Genomic DNA, 14,132 nt, shown 5'->3' with positions numbered 1-14,132 from the left:
AAGCTGGCTTGCCTGGAGCGTGTCTACTCCAGTCTGGTGAGACCTTACTGCTGTTCTGAAGGAAAGGGATATCTACCAGACGTCTTGCAACACTAGCATTTTTATAGAAAATGAGAAGCAAGATAAACAACTGCTCTGCAAATAGTCATCCCCCAAATGGGACTGTCCAGTCACCTCCTAAATAAAAATGTCACCCAGTGTCTCACCTCTCAAAGGAACTAATCTATCACAGAATAGCCAAAGCTGGAAGCTTCCAAGCTTTGACTCTATTGTGCTGTGAAACCCAAGAGAATTGAGGTCAGTAGAGAGGACTGTGATCCTGTAACCATAAATATCCTCTCCAGATAGTTCCATATCATTCACAGTGGCCATGTGTCAAAGAATCAGCACATTTGGAAGATTTAATGAAGTGACTGAAGAAATTAAGCTAAGAACTGGTGGGCTCCCACTTGCCCCTGCTGCCATGAAGGTAAGAGGCACTTGAGGAAAGTTTATAACCTCCCTAGCCTTCAGATTTTTACCCCACAATATGAGGATGTAAAAAGGCAAAAACCAAATGCATAGCTGTAGCGTTCTTTTAAAAAATAGCATAATCAGATACCATCCTGTGAATCATTGGCACTTGGACCTGATTTGGCACAGACTTTGGTCTCATTCCGACAATGAACCTTAATGCTTTTCAAAACAAGCGTGATCATGATCATACAACAAAAAGTATTTTCATTAATGCATTGCTCCCTAGGCAGTTTGATAACAAGGAGATTTTGGGTTCAACAGTAACTACAATGAAATTTACTTTCCTGAAAAAGTGTTTATACATCTCATATCATAAAGGTATTTTCAACGTACTGCCTGTCACAGACTCTGGAAGAGTTTGCCTAAAAATAATCTTCCATTTTCCATTCTTTTGACTTTAGAAAGCCAGAGCCAGATTCTGCTGCCTCTAAAGATATTTGTTTCTCCAGATATTTTCTATATTCTTTTGCTTATAGAAGCAACAGTTAAAATGTATACATCAAGAGACATCTAGATAAATCCAAACTTTACCATAAATCGTAAAGTCCAGAAACATCACACAAAGAATTGTCAGAACTTTTCCACTGAGTTAGGATTGTAATACTGGAATGTATTACATACAAAATCCTAGTATGGTTACACCTTATATAACTATCTAAGAATTTATCATTAGTCTAATCAATTATCAATTATTAGTCTAATCAAAATATAAGTTAGTAGTCTAATTGCAACAGTCCTAACAATCATAGTTCACATTGTCTAATTACAGAAAAGCTTCACTGGTAAGTGTTAAAATTGCTGTATATAAGCTTCCTAAGATTTTCTCTGGTGTTATGTTCACCCTTCCAATGGCCCTCTGGGTCCTAAGGTTCACGTCTTCACCCTTCCTCAGAAAGAAGTTTTATGGCAGGAGGAGAAGGGTTGGGTACAAGCCATCTGCATCCTTGGTTCTTCATCAAAAAACCTATGCTACTAATTGGCATTAAAAAGTTATTTTTACTTCCACTTCTTCCAACCTTAGCTTGACTTGAGGTTATTTTTGTTTTTTAACAGAGTCAGCTTACCCTTTATTCGCTGCTTCCCCACTAATGTTTTGCTATCTTCACCTGTTTGTCATTAAAGTTATGCAATAGCCTCCCCTAGTCCCAATTATCTCAGTCTAAGGGGGTAATGTTTGTTACTCAGTGACTATTTAGGTTTGCTAGCTCTTTACCACAGAGAGCTACAGCAAAAGAAGTTAGTCAACCTCATCACTAGGCAATACAACTTCTAACAGAGAAAACCTAAAATCAGTTCTGGCTAAGGTAAGCCCATATCTGGCCTGCAGGAGTGAGTTAGTACAAAAATGTGTGGTCTTCTACTAATATTGGAAAAATAATATTTACAGATCTAAAGTAGCTATGCCTTACAATATGTAAATACAAAAAGATGTGGTATCTGAGAGTGGTGTTAATTAAAATTAGTGCATCTTGAAATTATAGTAATGAAATCAATATGCAAATTAAGAAACATTTCATCGTGATTTGGGTATCCCTCTGCTACTGAAAATGGTATCTGATTTATCATAGACTGCTCTTAAAGAAATAAATATAACCTCCACCCCCAAATTATAGGGTGAACTAAGCATAAAAAAAATAGATATGGGCTTCCTGGAAGCTTTCTATTTCAGAGAATGTGGAACACACTAGAGAACTGTATTTGGTCTGCAAAGACCTACAGGGCAACTTTAAGATCAGGTGAGTGTCAGTGAAAATGTAAATATCACCTTTTATTTCATTTCACTGAGTTTTATTTAATTTTTTTGCTGCTGCCTACATACTGCTGTGCTTCCAAAGGCAAGCGGCTATATCTTTCTCATTTCAGTGACAATTTAATATGAATTCACAGTTCTGCTGCTGGACATCCTACAAAGAAACGTTCTTCATGATAAATTCCAGTCATTTTTGATCCTCAGCTTTCCTCAGAGAGCCATATCAACAATATTGATAAGACTTCATATTGCCATCCTGGGAGTATAACAAGGTTAAGACGATTGCTGTGTCAGCAAGATGCTGAGCTTTTGATTCATGCCTTTATAACAACAAGGCTGGATTACTGCAATTTATTGTTGGCAGCTCTCTCAGACTATTCACTATGTAGGTTGCACTTCACACAAAACTCAGCAGCCTAAATGTTCAAAAACTAATACAAAAATATCCAAACATGACTAGTAGTAACATCACTACCAGAGACATTATGGTAAAATCCCTATTTGATATTAAAAACTGTGAAACGACTACTTGCTTTGAATCCTGTGAATAACCAGGAACTATGTCATCTAAGTGTTATCTGCGGTCACCTTAGAAAGTAACTACTGTCTCTACTGCTATGTCTCTAGCAATACTTTGTCTTTCACCCATTCTCTATGGAACATCTTATTATGTTGAACTCAAAGCTTCTGTTTCATTTCATTTTAAAGCTGAACATATTAATAACCATAGTTTGGATGGGTTGGTTGTCATTATCCGAGTTGTCATTATGCTGTGAAATTTTAGATAAAATACTACAAAAACAATAATAAGAGGGTGTCTAAGTTAAACACTGGTTTTAAAGTGGACCACCTTTCACCTGGACAAGATAAAATTTACAAATATTAATTCAACAATATCTGGAGCATTTTAAATATATTTATCACTTTCTATCATAAGATTTGAAAATGCCTTACAAATATGCATACATGTTTCTATTCATACTGTATATTTTTGCAAAACAGAGCACTTAATAATTCTCTTATTCAATTACTAATATTTTAAATAGCAGAAATGTTATTAAAATCTTGAAGGTCTAAGAAATAAGAGGTGGAAGATTTATAGGAGTCAGTATCTTTCTTTGAGCAGCTTATTCAGTTGGAAATGCACAAAAGCTTTCAGAAACAATTACTTTTCATGGGGTTTGACATAGTAGCAACCTTCCAGCTCCATGGCAAGAAGAGATCATTGCTTTTGGTTTAACTGTAACTAGCACTGCTAGACAACCTGGGAGAGAAACACCATTTAATACCTTTGAAGCAGAGAGATATGTGGGTGGGGGAGAGCTGACAAGTTCCTAATCCCAGCAGATAAGGAAGTCTGGTATTTCTTGTGAAGCCCAAGAAGGTCAGCAAATCTTGTGGTTGTCATAATCAGTGGCCTCTTATATCAGTGTCATCGGCATCAGCCAATATGTCGATGTGGAAATATCCTTTATCTGGGGCAGCAGACTGCGAGGACAGAAAAGACATCCAAGTAAAGCCCAGCTGTTCTATTTTGCCCATACCAGAGCTGGGGAAAATAATGGAAAATGGTTGCCTCTGCTGTTCTGCAGGGACACTCTAATGCTTCCCTTTCTTCAAAATCAGTTGGAACACTGTCTTCAGTTCCTAGGGATCATAGAAACATAGGATAATTTATGTTGGGAAGGACCTCTGGAGGGCCTCTAGGCTGATCTGCTGCTTAAAGCAGATCAAACTAGATAAGGTTTTCAGAACCTTACCCAGTCTTGGAGATGCCACAACCTATGGGCACCCTCTTCTGACTGCCCTCATGATGAAAAAGTCCTTTCTTATTTTAATCAGAATTTCCCACGTTCCAGCTTGCATCCATAGTGTTTCATCCTTTCACAGAGCATCTCTGAGAAGAATCTTGCTCCAACTTCTTTATACCCTCCCATTACGTAAATGAAGACAACAAAAAGATTGCCTCTTATCTTTTTGTTCTTACACAAATCCAGCTCTCCCATCTTCTCCTTGTACATCTGTGCTCCATCCCCTGATCATCTCAGTGGCCCTCCACAGGTCTCACTCCAGTATGTCCATGTCTTTCTTGTACTGCGTAGTCCAAACCCAGACACAGCACTCCAGATGCACTCTCACGAGTGCCAAATAGATGGGAAGAATCATTTCTCTTGCCCTCCTGGGTATGCATTTGCTAATGCATCCCAGTACATTTGACTTTCTTTGCAGATGCTTTTTTGGGTCACACTTCTCTGTCTGTCACAGGTTTGCCCCTTCTATTCATCTCTCTTTCTGCATCTACGCTGGACATGATCCCTCATGCTGGGATGATAACACTAAATTTTGCCTATACTGAGAAGCTTCAGGCTGACTCTGGGTTGGGAGGAGGAGAAGAGTATGCTATAAAACTGGTGTGTCTCCTGAGCCCATACATTTTAGTACCCCTTGGAGTTATGACTTTTAGTTCCCAGCCTCCTCTTGTGGAAGTATTTTGTAGACTCCCTGAGGGTCAGGACTGGCAGGTCAGTGGTTGTTTTTCAAAAATATTCCCCTGACAGTGGCTGTTCTTTATTGACTGCTTGTGTCAGATCCATTCTGGTGCACAGAGGCTGTATGATCTCATGTACATACTTTCCATAAGAGCATTTGGTATAGCAGATGGAGTGGTCTGCAGATAAACCTATGTCGGATTTATGGATGTTAATGGTCCTGTTCCAAGAGGGCGCTGATGATGGTGACTTCAGTCCCCACTGACCTCTCTGTCACAGCCGGTGACTACCCGTTTTCTCTCTCACACAGCTCTAACAACCTATTCCCTGCTGATGCCTAGCTCAGCAACACTAGCGCTGATCATTCTTTTTCTCTCAAATTGTTCAGTCATGAAAAAGAACAGCTTAAACCAAGACCATCCAAATATAAGATAACATATATGTCCCTAAAATATGTTTTCTTTACTTTAAATAAAACTGTGACTCCCTTTCTCCTAAGTATACAGTGACAGTAGTTTCACTTTTGTTTGAATTATTTTGAGTTAATTTTATATGAATTATCACAATACTAGAGAATAAGTACTTTCAAACCCATTTGACAATATGATATTCTAATACTGAAGTTGTACAATGGCACCTATAATCATTTACATGGTAACAGCAAAATTATTGGGTAATCCTTTTGTCAAAGGGATATTAATGGCCTCATAAAAATATTAGCTTCATTTTTAAAGTTATAGATGGCCATTATTATATCACAAGTGGGAGAGCTTATATGACAAATTTCTGATGGATAATTTTTACTTTACAGTAGAAGAATGCTTGAAAATATTGGCTAAAACAGAAAAGAAGTAATGAAACTTTAAGTACCTCCACATATTTCAGCAATTTCACTTTAATTCTTAATGACAGAACATTAACTTCATGAACAATTACAAAGATCACTACAGTTTCACTTGTTCCTGTGTCTCTTGATGATTTGTGTAGGTATAAAAGTCAAAATAAAATATGTGGATATTTTGTCTTGTGCAGTATGAATTATCAAGTAACAGACAAGAATTTGTCTTGATTAAAATGGAAGATTTTACTAAGGTGAGACAAATTCTCAATGCTGTGGGGAATTGCTGTTGTCCTCTGTCTGGCTAGTTTTCATTCAGAATATAGGAATCAAGCTGAACTGCTTCACGTGTCTAATAAGCACAGACCTGTCCTAGGTGCTGATAAAACTGCAATGTCTTTCCATTGCATACAAAGTATAGGAAATTCCTACTAGTCTCTCTTTATCTGTAGAGGAGACAGCAATGACAATTGGATGGGTACTGTCCTAAAACTTATGTGCTATAAATATGAAACCAGGCTACTGAAGGTAAACACTTTTTCTTTTCTTAGATAATAATGTGATCTCCTGATATTGAATCTTTTAGCTATGGTCCATCTCAACATAAATCTAGGATATCCTGTAAATAAAAAGAAGCTGTCTTCATACTTTATGGCTAGATTTGGCTAGGTTTTCTGAGATTTATTATAGATATGATCCTTAGAATGCCCTAGCTCAAAAGGAGAAGTTAGAACAGACATGTCTGGATATGATATCTGATCCTCCTCTGACCCAGAGGTATTTAGCAGGTCTTTTGGCATGGCCTCACATAGTCCCTATAGCAGCTCTCTGCTTCACAAGCAACCAGAGGTGCCTCCTGGATGTAAGGTAAAATGCAACACAATTAGAAGCAACTGCTTGACCATTCCCAACTCCTCCATTAGAGGTATTGCCCTGACAGAGGAATTTCAGCATGGCCTCCAATTGACAGGCACTTCATGTTACTAAGGGCCAAGCAGGTTATAGAACTTAGCAGAGCTCATGTCATTGTCCAAATGAATCATAAGTACCTTACAGGTAAGTAACAGAAATCCATGGTTTTCTGATTTACTTTCAGTAGATATTAATTGTTAGAATCCTAATCCCCACCAGATGATCAAAATGGAAATAAAATTTAAAATGATATAAAATAAAACAACCCCCCCCAAAAAAAAAAAAACCAAAAAACACAGACTGTTACTAGTGTCCCTGAGATACTTTCAATTCTTTCTGCAGAGCCGGGATTGCTAGAACTCTTCATTCATATAAAAAACTGAAGATATTCTTGCATTCTGAAGCATGGATGTTATCTTTTAACTGAGACCATGTTTAATGATTTTATTTTAATCTTCAAGACAATTTGGTTTTACAACAGTGGCCATACAGTTAGACCAGTCAGCTGGTCTCTGAATTTACTCAATATGCTCTTTTTTAACCATCCAGACAAGTTTAGTTTTTATTTCATTTCTCTGTGCTAATGGGACTTTGTTTAGTGGATGCAGTTTTGGCAGGGTACCAGTGACTATATCCGTGTGGTACATTCTGCTGAGAGTGCTTGGTAGCTTGTTAATAATCTCACAGAATTGTTGAAGACTATCCCGTGAATCCTGTTCAGAAATGATGTATATACTCATTTCCTTATCTGTGTTTGCAGATTGCCCCTTAACTCAAGCTCAAGGTAGGTATGTGTATGATGGGTTTCCACACAGATGTGAATTTATTCATAAAAGTTTGGGAGTAACTTTATAAAATAATGGTGGATAATAGTCTTAATTGCATTAACTGGAAAGGAAAAAAACAGAAAATTTAAAATCAAGTGCAACAATAATACAAACATGCCTATCTACCTGGTGTATTTGTACTAGTTAAGGTAAAAATGTCAAGTGTGTAAGTTTTAAAAATATTTATTACTGTTTTTAGCTAATGCGTTTAAATTGCACTAATTACTGTCATCTCTTAATGGGTCTTAACACTGTGTTGCAGCTGGCATGATCTAATGGCACAACTAACAATTTATTATGTATTGTAGCCCAGCTTGGATTTAAAATACTATTAGTAGGGTTATAAAACTGTTTTTTTTTCCTGTGACATAAATCTACATTTTATGGATAAGAGGTGTATCTATCCCCTTTATGGCATGCTAAAATATTTAGAGTAGAACTCATGAATGTGTTTATGACATTCAGAAATTTGCTAGCTGAACATTTATTCCTTGAGTGAAATTTGTATTTGGTAATGAAGATAAGAGGCATTGCAGGTACACAATGGAATTGCTAGGGCAAATTTCTTGCCTGTGTTGATGACATTTAAAATACAATAAAAAATTGCAGGGTTTTTGTTGTAAATTATTCAGTTTAATCTTCTGAAGTGATTTTTATTGGCAATATTTGGAAGCTGACCTTTACCTGCATGACACTTTCAACAAGAAATGTCATGAAAGTTTACAAATTATTTTTACAGAGAATGAATACTTTATAAAGTTTGCTTTGGATCACTTGAGGAAACCAACATACTGCATAAGCACCTTGCTATAACAGAGGTGGCTGACTCGTTGGAGCATTACTCAAAAGGAATTTGATTTCTTTCAAGCCATAAAAGGGATATGAGTATAAAGGACCAAATTGTGCCACCTTTAGTTATATTAAATCAAACATCACTTTATGAGAACACACACTTAGTATAATGGAACAGTTGAGGGGTAAGATGCTGTCCAGCGTAAGGCACCAGCTCTGCCTCTCACAACAAGAGTGCTGAATACATCAAACGTCTTGAGAACTTGGCTCAGGAAGATACTTCTGTACTTTCACTGGAGAGGAAATTCAGGTGAAAGGGATCCAATTCAAGGAAGTGAGAAGGTCCTGACTCCATATTTCTCCCTGTACTTATTTCAAAGTCTGACAGATTTTCTTGAGAAATTTTGCCAGAGATAGAAATACAGGATCTAATTATGGGCTAAAAAAATAAACTGTATGGGATTCATTTCATCTAGCTGTGGAACTGTATACCTCTTCAGCTGTATACCTCTTCAGCTGAGCTATTCATCCTATCCTCCTTTTATATTCAGTGGAAAAAATGAACACTTTTAAGGCACAATGAATCTTGTCCTGAAATACAGGCATACCTTGGAGATATTGCAGGTTCGGTTCCAGACCACCACAATAAAGCGAATATGGCAAAAAAAGTGAGTCACATGAATTTTTTGGTTTTCCAGTGCATATAAAAGTTATGTTTACACTAGACTGTAGTCTATCAAGTGTGCAATAGCATTATGTCTAAAAAAAAATTTACATACCTTATTTAAAAAATACTTTATTGCTAAAAAATGCTAACCATCATCTGAGCCTTCAGCGAGTCATAATCTTTTTGCTGATGGAGGGTCTTGTCTCGATGTTGATGGCTGCTGACTGATCAGGGTGGTGGCTGCTGAAGGCTGGGGTAGCTGTGGCAATTTCTTAAAATAAGACAGCAAGGAAGTTTGCCACATTGATTGACTCTTCCTTTCATGAAGGATTTCTCTGTAGCATGCAATGCTGTTTGATAGCATTTTATCCACGAGAGAACTTCTTTCAAAATTGGAGCCAGTCCTCTCAAACCCTGCCACTGCTTTATCAGCTAAGTTTATTTAATAGTATAAATCCTGTGTTGTTATTGCAACAATGTTCACAGCATCTTCACCAGGAGTAGATGCCATCTCAAGAAACTGCTTTCTTTGCTCATCCATAAGAAGTAACTCCTCATCTGTTAAAGTTTTATCATGAGATTGCAGCAATTCAGTCACATCTTCAGGTTCCACCTCTAATTTGAGTTCTCTTGCTGTTTCCACCACCTTTGCAGTTACTTCCTCCACTGAAGTCTTGAACCCCTCAAAGTCACCCATGAGGGTTGGAACCACCTTCTTCCAAACTCCTGTTAATGTTGATATTTTGACCTCCTGCCATGAATCACGAATATTCTTAATGGCATCTGGAATGGTGAATCCTTTCCAGAAAGTTTTCAATTTACTTTGCCCAGATCCATCAGAGGAATCACACTCTATGGCAGCTATAGCCTTACAAAATGTATTTCTTAAAGAATAAGACTTGAAATTCAGAATGACTCCTTGATCCATGGGCTTCAGAATGGATGGTGTGTTAGCAGGCATGAAAACAACATTAATCTCATTGTACATCTCCATCAGAGCTCTTGGGTGACCAGGTGCATTGTCAATGAGCAGTAATATTTTGAAAGGAATATTTTTCTCTGAGCAGTAGGTCTCAACAGTGGGCTTAAAATATTCAGTAAACCATGCTGTAAACAGATGTGCTGTCATCCAGGCTTTGTTGTTCCATTTATAGAGCACAGGCAGAGTAGATTAAGCATAATTTTTAAGGGTCCTAGGATTTTCGGCATGGTAAATGAGCATTGGCTTCAACTTAAAGTCACCAGCTGCATTAGCCCCTAGCAAGAGAGTCAGCCTGTCCTTTGAAGCTTTGAAGCCAGGCATTGACTTCTCTCTAGCTATGAAAGTCCTACATGGCATCTTTTTCCAATAGAAGGCTGTTTCGTCTACATTGAAAATCTGTTGTTTAGTGTAGCCACCTTCATCAATTCTCTTAGCTAGATCTTCTGGATAACTTGCTGCAGCTTTTACATCAGCACTTGTTGCTTCACCTTGCACTTTTATGTCATGGAGATGGCTTCTTTCCTTCAACCTCATGAACCAACCTCTGCTAGCTTCAAACTTTTCTTCTGCAGCTTCCTCACCTCTCTCAGCCTTCACAGAACTGAAGAGGGTTCAGGCCTTGCTCTGGATTAGGCTTTGGCTTAAGGGAATGTTGTGGCTGGTTTGACCTTCTATCCAGACCACTAAAACTTTCTTCATATCAGCAAGAAGGCTGTTTCGCTTTCTTATCATTCGTGTGTTCACTGGAGGAGCACTTTGAATTTCCTTCAAGAACTTTCCTTTGCATTCACAACTTGGCTAACTGTTTGGCACAAGAGGCCAAGCTTTTGGCCTCTCTCGGCTTTCTACATGCCTTCCTCACTAAGCTTCATCATTTCTAGCTTTTGCTTTAAGGTGAGAGACGTGCGACTCTTCCTTTCACTCAAACACTTAGAGGCCATTGTAGGGTTCTTAATTGCCCTAATTTCAATATTGTTGTGTCTCAGGGAATAGGGAGGCCCAAGATCACTGATCACAGATCACCACAACAGATATAATGATAATGAAAAAGTTGGAAATAGTGTGAGAATTACCAAAATGTGACACATAGACACAAAGTGAGCACATGCTGTTGGAAAAATGGTGCCGATAGACTTGCTCAGTGGAGGGTTGCCACAAACCTTCAATTTGTAAAAAACGCAATATCTGTGAAGCTCAATAAAGCGAAGCACAATAAAACGAGGTATGCCTGTAGACAGCTAAAATAGCTCAAATGAATCTCACTATGAAAATACCCATTTCTGTCCACTGAGTATAAAGGGGCCCAGGCTGACAAGCTCAGATGTAGATATTTATCTTTCAGTGAGCTGAATTTCACCTATCATGTTTACTTAATGAGAGAAACATTACGGAAGGTTTAGTACAAGACCTCCTGGGTGATACAGTATTCTCTTTTGCAACAGAGTGGATTTGCCTAGCACAATAAATCTCAAAATTCTGCTTTGCAACACTGCTTTTTTAGGTTTCCTCTTTAGTTCTCTTGGAAAGGAGTTCAATTGCTATATTGATTTAACTACAAGGTCAATATGATTAGATAATATATATTTTTAGGAAATATTATGTTTCCATGGTTTTTCTCATTTACTTGAGAGCACAACTACCTGTTTTGCTGCATTTAAATAACTCTTCACACACATCTATGTTATTTCCTCTCAAGTATTGATACAACTGTTCAATATTCATCATGAAATATGATGCTGAAAGAGAAAATGGCACTTATTTGGCTTAGCACAGCAATCAGAAAGTTTGTGTGCAGCAAGCCTTTTATTTTTTAGTATTTATAAATGTAGAATTACAACATTTTTTATCCTAACTGATCTTTTGAGAAAAGTGCTGGCTGTGGCATTCCTGATGAAGAATCACCCCATTTATAAAAATACTTTAACATCAGTGATGATAAACCAGTCTCCCTTTGGCTTTACTGCTCAGTAAATATCAAATGTTTCCTTAAAATTTAATGTTATACACCAAACAATGGAGAAAATGCTGAAGGCAAATTCAGTCTGAATACAGAACATTACACCAGAAGCAAACTATCACATGAATCAGATGAAAACAGGTGTGCAAAGCTTGTCATCCTTATTTACAGAAATATCTAAGGAGTGAAGTACTACTGATTGTGGGAAAGTGTAAGAGGTTTTGGACTAGAGTAATTTGTGCATGTTATTTTGAATTTCATACCAGAGGGCTGGAAAACAGAAGTAAAGATAAAATTATCTATCTTGGTTTATTTCAACACATATTCAGTACTACTGTGGTGTCCACCCTCGCCCTGAAAGAACCATCAGAAGCTCCATGGTTCCAATTAGAAATACTTCATCTGATGCATCAAATGTCTTTTGTGGATGAAATCAAACAACTCCTACAAAGCAGAATAAACTCACACAGAGAGGCAATAAAGGACAGGAACATCCTGTTAGCAACAAGGAAACACTTTCCACCAAACCACCACACCATCTCTGACCTCTCAGTCCTGATGTTCAAGGGAGAGCAATAGACTCAAAGCAACTTCAGCTTCAGCAGATACTGGGAACTACAGTTCTTTATTCTACTAGATACCAAAAGTAATGTATTTAGTAGAAACACTGGTTTCATGGCATATAAGAATTTTTTGCTCTGTTTGTGTCTGTCCCACAGGTTTCCAAACATTGTTTCTTCCCTTTGTTGCTGTGACCCTGTGTTTCATAGATGCCAATCATCCATTTTTTTTCTTGGGTTGTCTTACTGGTTAAATAACTAAGTTAAACTGAGAGTAATTATTCCCAGCCTGTACTTAGTTTGAAGTATGTTGCTTCTATATCTGACCTGAAGGAGAGTTTATGTGCCTGAAACTTTGTCTCTTTTTCCTTCCAGCTACAGTCATGGGTCTAATAAAGGATACTCTTACTTTATAAAACTCTTGCTTTCTTTATATCCTATCACTGTTACAATACCTCTGTTGAAAAACACAGTTATTCCACATTGTTTACATGGAAACAAAATATTAAAAAACAAAGATTTTTATGGTGGATTTTATGGTAAGGTGGGTTCCTGTTGAAGTGGTGTGTTTGATGTTGATGTCTCAGACATTTCATTTTTGGAATACTACAAAGAGCAGATAAAGGTTATTCAAAGAAGCTTGCAGTGTTCTGCTCTTAGAAATTCGCTCCAGGATTATAATCAAGCATTTATTTATAAACCACTAAGGTTACAGTAGGATGGTTTGTCATTTATAAGCAGGTGTCTTGTTTGCTCAGTTTTATGTGTATGTGTGAACACCCATAGAGTTTACACACAAGATATAATTTCCAGAGATGACTTTTGGGCTGTGTAGAAAGAAATTAATTTTGTATGGTACCTGCCTCTTCCCAGCCACTAGCATTTCCACAGCTGGTTGCTGTTTCGTTCACCCATAGTTCGCTATTACATCCTATTCTTTCAGCAGCCCACTTTTACATCCCAAGAGAAAGAAAATATTTATCCATGACAAATCAAAGGCAGTAAAAAATGCCACTGGAGGTGTGCTGTGTTCTCTTGTGAATGGAGAAACCTCACACCTTTGTTCTTTGGACTTCACTAACCTGAAGTCATGATTTCAGAACTTTAGGTGTCAAAAATTTTGAATTTTGTTTATTTATGCAAATAACATCAGTATTACTTTATCACACTAAATAACATAGCTGTTTTACTTACACACTTTAAAAATCATTGTTTTAGCTAAAGTACTGTTATGCTTTTACTACTGCATTTGTCAGAATTTTTTAGGAATATCTGTAACTGAAATAGTAAAGCACCGCCGCTTGACGAGGAAGATCACATTATTTCAATAACAAGGATGAGATTAGAAGGAGCTTGAGAAAGTGATTTTGAGATAAAGCTCAAATTTCAACACACAAAAGGGGCTTTATGCCTCCTGTTGTTGACCCCCATGGAAAATACATTTATGATACATATTTTAATAAGTATTTTTGAAGGACTGAAATGATTGACAGTTATGTTAATACAGGAAGAAGTCATGAATGGTAAATTAGAGTGAGGGCATTTAAAACTTTTCTTCATTCTAATTAACTGATGGTAATGATAGATGTAAGATCAAAGCAATGACTTTGTCACTACAGGCAAGGACAAATGTTGTCTTGCTTGTTCCAGTATAGGTAAAGATTTGATTTGCCTGTTTACCATAGTAGAATTGACACAAACTTTTATCATTCAGCTGATGAATGAAGTGATGCAAAGCTATAAGAGATGCATCATTTTTTTTACAAATTAATAAATGTCATAAGCATTGAATATCACCCTGTATTAAATAGCCTATACTGCTTTCCAAGCCATTTTGATCAC

General features: G+C 37.2%; 1 pseudogene; it reads right to left on the bottom strand.

Annotated features, from left to right (window-relative positions):
- Positions 1-8,951: 8,951 nt before the first annotated feature.
- Positions 8,952-10,714, bottom strand: LOC136991162 (tigger transposable element-derived protein 1-like; annotated as a pseudogene).
- Between the last annotated feature and the right edge of the window lie 3,418 nt (positions 10,715-14,132).

Source organism: Apteryx mantelli, chromosome 1, assembly GCF_036417845.1.
Source record: "Apteryx mantelli isolate bAptMan1 chromosome 1, bAptMan1.hap1, whole genome shotgun sequence".
Taxonomy (NCBI): domain Eukaryota; kingdom Metazoa; phylum Chordata; class Aves; order Apterygiformes; family Apterygidae; genus Apteryx; species Apteryx mantelli.
This window is presented reverse-complemented; position numbering and strand designations above follow the sequence as displayed.